Raw genomic sequence first — 8,247 nt, 5'->3', positions numbered from 1 at the left:
TGCGTTTCTCGCTCCAACGTGATGCACGAGCAGCAAACAGGTGTGATGAGCGAGTAATGAAGCCGAGGACGAGAGGCACCGCTCCGTCGGAGGAGAGAAACCACAGAGTTGCTGCTGCTCCTCTCTCTCGGCAACATAAAAGATTCAGGCTCTCGCCGCCGTCGCCTCAGACTTGTAGCTGTTGTGCTTTTCTATTCCTTGTTATCTCGCCCTCCACTTAAATAGTTAGTTTGGTCTCCTCTCTCTGAGATGTGTGCAGTGGAGATAATTACAATTTCAGCAGCGTTTGCCAGGTGATTACCTCATAATCCCCTATTTCATTTGATAAGTCACGCATTGATTTAACTCAGAGTTGGACCTAATGGAGTATCTTTTCCACCGCCACAGTGATTTGTATGCTGGGGCGAAAGGACAACGGCGGATTGGAGGCAGAAAAACAGTCGCCTGCCGTTCCCATTCGCTCGAGTCACCGGTGAAAGATGAGCAACGGAGAGAGGCCGGTTTATTCACAGCAACCTGAATGCAAACAGTAAATCACCGCTGTGGCTGATACAGTAATGTGTGCTGGTGTTGTTTAGAGTTTCTCTTTATTTTCTCCCCCCTCTCTCGGGCAGGCGGGGAGGGGGATGGAGTGATGAGAGCGGTGCATGAGAGATAAGGTGAGTGAAGGGAAGACAGGCCTGCTTGGTATTCACCTGTCTCTCTGGATCAATAAAGGTAATTTGGGCTGATTCCTCCCCGTAGGCCTCTTAGCAGACAGAAGGGGAGAGGGGTCAGCCACTGCTGAGCTGCGGGAGCTGGAATAACTTAGAAACACACTCTGCAAATTACTGCCCCTGTTTGAGAATCTCTCATTCAGCTGTTCCTCCGCCGTGACGAGAGCTGCAGTGTGATGCATAGTCCTCACGCAAATGTGCCTGGAGCAATAAGACGGGTGTGTGCAGATTCTCTTGTGTGTGTGTAACTGCTTTCAGACAGGCAAGGAAGATGTTTTCCTGAATTTTACCGGAGAGGCTCTGCAGAATTTACAGAAACTCCTCCTGCCAGGGCCAGAAATGTCCGGAAAATGACAGAGTGACAAAAATATCTCAGGTTTAAAAAGAGGTGACGTTCACGTAGGAGACACCAAGGAAAGATGTGAGCGAGATTCTAGAGCTTTCGGCGTTAAAGGTTCAGTGTGTAGAATTTAGTGACATCTAGTGGTGAAGTTGCATCTTGCAGCTGAATACCCCTCCCCTTCGGGTGTTTAGTTTGTCCAGTCTGGGCTACTGTAAAAAAACAGGGTGGCCTCCGTAGAGAGGATCCACTCCCGATGTAAATATGAAGTATTTAAATATAAATATACAAACATCTTGAGAAATGCGTTTTGTTGGTGTTGATGGTTAATTTACGACTTTATGGCCGAAGGGAAAGTTTCCCAGGAGAAGCTCTGAATGAATCCTTATCATAACCAGAACAAAAAGAGGGAAACCTTAAGTTTTTGGTCACGACTATCGGTTTTCGCGTTCGGGGCCGTGTCAGAGCTGTGGTGGTTACCAAACAGTTCAAAGAAGGGATGTGATACCCATGAAGAAGACGGGTTTTGGAGGTGGGACCTGGGTGTTCGCATTCACAGGTCAGGCCTCATAAATCACCATGGAAACAGGGCTTTGGGGTTGAATGAAGAAAGACAAAAAAAATTGCAATATGTACACAAACGTTCAACAACCCATACGGACAAATAACAAACAAAATTTAAGATTTTGCTCGTGTACTTTCATCTCATTTGCTCTGTACATTATCTGGCAACTTTTTCCATTTTTTTTCCCCCTTCACATTCCTGATCACAACCTCGGCCTGTCGGTCTCTGGAGGCGACCGCGGGTCTCATCGCTCGGTTATAGGCATGGAGGATGCCGTCCGTCATTGTGGGGTCACCAGTCTGGTAGGAATGCTCCATGTCAGGGGTGTCAGCAGTGAGGGGGGGTCCCAAGGGACACAGAGCCCAGGAAGGGGGGAACCCCAACTATGGCCGGTCACTTTTGCTTCTCCTACATGTTGTGTATTTCACTGGAGTACACAGGTGTAGCCCCAGCACCTGCATGAACATGTATCCACACAGTGTCAGTCTCCACCTTTAGCTTGTGTAGTATTTATATTTGAGAGCTCGTGTTTTAGTGCTTATATGTTAGTGCAGCACATGCTCCCTTTGAAACAGGTTGTTGTTACAGTCTGTGATAAACCAGGCCCCCTTGAGTTTTCATGCACTTCACTAAAGAGAAGGACGAGGGCCCTCGGGTTCCCAAACATCAAAACATCAAACTAACTGTCACCCCCCCCCCCCCCGGAAAACGTAACGTAAAAGTGCAAGAAGAGATTAAAAATGATTTAAACAAACAGAGTAAATAAACCCTTTGACATTCTGAAGAACTTTTCTGATGTTTCACAATAAAGTACGTTATCAAGACTAAATTCTGTGTTTAGAATAATTCCAAAATAAAATATGTTTTGGAGAATTTAGTTTGCTGTCAACATTGATACCTCTCACTGAGGTAATTTATATGAATTCATGTTTCTCTACATACACATTTATACAGCCCTTGTATAATGCTACTGTGCTTCTCAATCACTCTTCAATGTCATTTGGACAAATTTGGGGATGTGTCCCTCGTTCCATTTCACCTCGGAGCTCGGCCCTTTGGAAGGACATCACACCACAATTACCCGAGTTGATAGTATTCCAATGTTTACGTTAGCCAGTCAGCCATTGTTATCAAAACCAGTTTGTAATAACGCACTACGCGTCATTTCACACACAGTAACGCCAGCTTTCACTGCTGGTGATATACGGAGCGGCCATCTTGGATTTCGAATTGGCGGGTGGTGAGGTTCCTTCCGACTTGAGGGGTTGTTCCAGTTTCAACTTCTGATATACATACTTCATGGAATAATGAAACACGGCATAAGTGTCCTGCATGTTGACTGGAGGAGTCTGGGATCGGACCGTAGTTCTTATCCCACTGACGTTTGTTCAAGTTACTGACTGGCTCCATATGCGGAAAACGGCTTCTGCACGTCATAACATTTTAACGTCATTTCTGGATAGCGGCAGGAAGTGGAGACGCGTCTTCCATCTTTAAGTTCAGTCTATGATCCGGTATAACCCACATCCATCAATGACGTCTGTAGATTCAGAAAAAAGGACTTTTTTCCCCCACGTGCAACAACATCAGAGCTCACGTGTGAGGATTTTCCACGTAACATATTTAATATATAACATGAAGGATGAAATTAGGAGTTTTGCACACGTGTAATTTACGACCAGAACCCTGCTAAAGCGTCAAGTGTCTCGCATAAATTGCATTAATAGTCTCCTTTTGCTTCCGCTGCCTACTATCAAACTTCCATTATCTTCCAACATCATTAATTGTTTCTGGAGGAAGCCCGTCCAACGTGTGCGGAACCGTTTGAGGCTGACAAGTCATTTCCATTCTAGTACCCTGACCTAATCACCATGTCTTATTATCATTCACATGAAAACACTAATTACAAAGGCAGGGTGAACCTGATTTATGCTAATGGAAACGTGAATATGCGACGGATGCATTAATCTAGAGTATAGGACCCTGCGCTGGTGTTAACTGTGATTAGCATGTGATTACCATAGCATGGGTTATATCTACTGGAGGCCCTGCGTCTGATGGGCTGCGGAAAATCTCTGTGCTCACGGGCAGCGAATGAGACTGTGACTCTTCACAGCAAGAGGAAATAACATTAATAGTACAAAATGAACAATTTTGATTGTTTTCATCCACAAAAATATGTCATTAGCAGCCAGTCGCTTCTCTTTTAACACCGCCTGCGTGAGGACGAGTGTGGTAACAAGGCAGCTTGTTGTGATGGCTCATTTAGAGGATAAGGATGTAAAGAGGAGTGAGAGCAGCAAAGAAATATGTTAAAGGCTCAGAGCTACTAATTGGAGAAAGAAAAATTGTTTTTATTTGTTTTATCCGTCTGAGATTTCTGCCCCCACACAGATGTGCTTTTATAAGTGAGGGGAATCTTTTATTGCAGCACTGAAAAATAACAGAAAAAATATTTCTGAAATCAACTGTGTACTCGGTTCGTTCAACATCTTTGTGGCACAATACCTGCAGAAACCATTCCTTCCTCCTGAATCTGTCAATCTACAAAAACAAGTTACAGATGTGTCATTTCAATTATTAATGTAGAATGAACCATCCCACACATGATTGTCTTGTTCTCAGAATATAGAATATATAAGTACAAATATATCATATCAAAATGATGGCGGTCTAATTACCATGTTTGGAAAGGGACTTTTTTTTTTCTTTTATGGATTAGTTTGATAATGAGTGTTTACAACGCCAGTGAGATGGAAGGATGAGTTTGTGCTTTTCGTCTGTGGCCGATCAACAAGTTCTGCACATGTTGGGATTCATTAAGGATAAGAAAACACATCAAATTTATTCTTTAAATGCATTTAAGTGTATTGAGATGTAGGGTTTTGCTAAAACCCAGATAGAAAGCCATCAGCACATCCCTCCACAGTTTATGATCATTATAGTTTTATTACTGATGTGGACGTGTTGGACACGATGGCTCCTTTCAGTGCAGGTGTCTCCCAGCGGCCGTCCCCTGCACCATCTGTCCCCGCGGCCGGACCTCCTCCGTGCGGCTTCCAGCGGACAAGAGGATGCGTTTGTCTCGGGGAGACACGAGAGCACAAAGAGAGGGGGCCCATCCTTCCACTCCTCCTTTGATCCCTCCATTGAGCGGACCCAGGCGTGGCCCCGGCCTGCTTGCCTCCTGCCCGGATGGCTGGTCTGACGCCGGGTCCGAGGCTGGGGGGGGGGCTAGCGGAGCCCGGCGCCCTCGTGCACATGGCACTCCAGCAGAAGGGGCCTATTGACGAGGCGACAGATTGGCTTTGAGTGCACCTGATGGTTATCCCCCCCTCTTCTCTCTCTCTCTCTCTCTCTCTCTCTCTCTCTCTCTCCTTCTCTCAACTCAACCAAAGACAATCCCCGCGTCTCCATCTTTCTCATACAAATTGCCGGTGTGTAGTGGATTTAAGAGAGTGGCAGAAGCCATTGTCGGGTAATCTGCAGCAGAAAGGAGAGGTGATGTCGAGTGCCGTCCTTTTCTTAGTCGGGATTAGGCCTCGGGTTCGCCCTGCTCGGCTGCTGCGTTTGGCTTTAGCAGCAGCTTGGCAGAGATGGAACAACCCTGCGATGGCGACTAACCCAGCGAGCAGGCTGAGGATAAGCGTGTGTTTGTGTGTGTGTGTGTGTGTGTGTGTGTGTCTGTGTGTGTGTGTGTGTGTTTGAGGAGTGCGGAGGAGGGGTGGGGATTCATCATTAGCCGAGCACAGGGTCATCTGGCTTTAATAGGTGTTCTCAGGTGTTGGTTCTGATGTCTGCAGCAATGGTGTTGTTTGCTGTTGGGAATCAGATCCCGGCTCTCCACCTTCCCCCCCCCCCCGCTCCGGTCCCTCTGCAGCCCGGCTAATACCAGGCTCATTACAGCGCTATCGATCGGACCCTGCTGCACACCAAAGGGCAAAAAGAAGTCTCCTCTCTCCCCGTCCTTTCTCTCTTTTTGTCAGCATCCCCTCTTTTTCACCACTTTTTCACCCTTTTTTATAATCTGCTCTCTTTTCCTGCCTGCCCTTTCTCCTCTCGGCGCACACCGCTGTTATTGCAATTATGTTTCTGTCTGGAGAGATGAACGGTTTCGAGAAACCGAGAGTGCACGGGGCGAAAGCTGAGGAGATGCATGCACTGGAGAAGAAATGGCGAGGGCTTTGTCAGAGCGTTGTTTACGGCTCGTGTCGTGTGTGTGTGTGTAGCAATGTAGAGAAGCTGATTTGAGATCCCGAGGAAAAGAATACTCAACCCCCTGCCTCCGTCACTCCACCCCTCCTAGCTCCCTTGTCCTTCTTTCTCTTCCCCTTTTCTCTACCTTGCAAGAGATTGGGTGACTTGTAAAATAACACCCAATTTATTATCCAAATCTCTGTGAAAGAATGCAGCCTTGTGTGGGCTGGAGTGTAAACACTGCGAGAGGTGGCTTTGAAGCGAAGGAAGGACGGGTGTTGAATTACAACACTTGCCAGTGTAACGTGGTGGTGCAGTGAGTCGCATCAGATCTGCCTCATACCGCCGCTCACAGATGTGTCTGCATTACATGGGGACGTGCTGAGATTAAGCTAATGAGGGAAATTTGGTGGGTTGGGAATCTTGGATTGGGGATTTGTTGCTCATGGGATTCTATTATGAGGGAGAGCACCACCTAAATTAATTGTTGATAGAGGGAAAGAAGTCTAAATTCTATGATTTCAGCTTCTTAAATATTAATATTTTCTGGTTTCTTTGTTCCTCTATTGACAGATAAGTGAACTCCATGTTGGGCCTTGGGAAAATTCGCACATCAAAATTTTTTGACATTTTATGCACCAAACAACTAGAATAAAATAATCAAGAGTTTAATTCCGTAATGAAAATTACCATTAATTGCAGCCCTGTTCTCTTCAGGCTACGTCCTTATGGTGCTGGAGTTTTGTTGGTAAAGAGATAAAGTGAATCCTTCACAAATCAAAAAAACACTTTTGATGCATTAATGTATTGTGTTACTTCTCAATTCAGATCATTTCAAAGACGGAGAAAATCTGCTTTTGTTTTCAGTCAATACGTTGATATTGATATGATCTGATATTGTACTGCAGTTAAATGTTGTTTCATCTGTTTCATACAAATATCAATCTCAAAAATAACCACATGTTGAAAATGTAAAATAAACACATCACACTGAATCGTGGAGCAACTAAAACTATGTAGACAAATTCAACGGATCCTCTTTTCTTTTTTTAACTCTGTTTTTATAATGACTCTTTTCTCCGTCATGTGCAGTTAAAAGGCTCCACATGACACATCTTGCAGCGAAGACCTTCCCTTTATGTTGACAGAATTTATTTGAATTTCTGCGGCTACAGTAACTCAGCAAGGGGTCGCTCGTCCTCTGACCTCCGAGCTCACAAGCTGCATCGCATGTTTTACCATAATTGTTTGCACACCATATTACTGCCGACTTCGCGACTTTGCCGTTGTAGTTTTCTGGTGCATCCTTCAGTTACTTCACCCACGTTTACAGTCTTCTAGTTTCTTTAATAAAGGGCTGCTGGTGTTACAGAGGTGCTGCTGCTCGGGTCTCCTGTTGTTAGCCAGGTTGGCTACCTCTGACCCCCCGCTACCTCTACGTCTTTGTTTCACGGCTGACAGAAGGAGTGCCAGAGCTCCTCCAGCTCGGGTGATTTATGACCAGCAGCTGCTTTTGCAGCCCATGGCCCACACAGCTGGGTGTCAGATGTGGTCTCCCTGTAAGCAGAAACTTATCTGGCAACCCGACGTCGGTTGAGTGCCGGACGGAGAGGGAGGAGGGCTGAGAAGAGGAGAGAGAGAAGACCAAGTGGGAGAAAGATGGAGTGGCAGGAGGGATCGTAGAAAAAACACACACATTAGGAACGAGAAGAGGATGAGGCTGCGAGTTAGCAAGACAAATACTGAAAGATTAAACGGCATAGAATGGAGTGATAATGCTGAAAACATGAATTCAGTCCTGACAGAGGGAAAAAGAGTGAGACATGTGGTTCAAGACAATTGATTTGAATGCACCGGCTCAGCTCTGCATTGATTTCCGCTGGTGTAGAGAAAGCAAAATGTTTGTATTATGTCATAAGCCAATTAGCTGCAAGGAGACTTCTCTCCCCGTGTGCATATTGACCCACAGTCGGTGGCTGCAGCTTTATTGTCTGGGGGGTGCTCTATAAAAGATCAATAACAGGCGAGTGATTGGATTATGGGGTAATCAATGCATTGTACTAATATATCACCAGAGTGATTACAGAGCACTGGCTAATCGGAGGCCTTAGAGAGCTGTAATGACATCACACTCCTGCTGAGAAAAAGTGTGCATCTCAAATGAAGTGCGTGTGCGTGTGGGTGAAATTGTTGCACGTGTGCAGGTGCATTTCACATGTGCGCACCGGCGTGTTGTGTGTGTGTGAGTGCAGGGGGTAGTGTCGGGGGTAGATGATGGGTTGATTTTCTTCAAACAGGTAGGAGGAGTGCTACCAGATGGTTCTTAGAAGAGGCCGTCATCAGATTCCTGCTGCAGCTCTGACGCTCAGCGCAGCAACATGTGTGGAGACCGGGAGAGAGAGGGGAACGCACAGTGTGTGGACACCACC

The sequence above is a fragment of the Limanda limanda genome, chromosome 18, assembly GCF_963576545.1.
Source record: "Limanda limanda chromosome 18, fLimLim1.1, whole genome shotgun sequence".
NCBI classification, from domain to species: Eukaryota; Metazoa; Chordata; class Actinopteri; order Pleuronectiformes; family Pleuronectidae; genus Limanda; species Limanda limanda.
The sequence above is the reverse complement of the archived record's forward strand: the minus strand, read 5'-3'. Positions refer to the sequence as shown.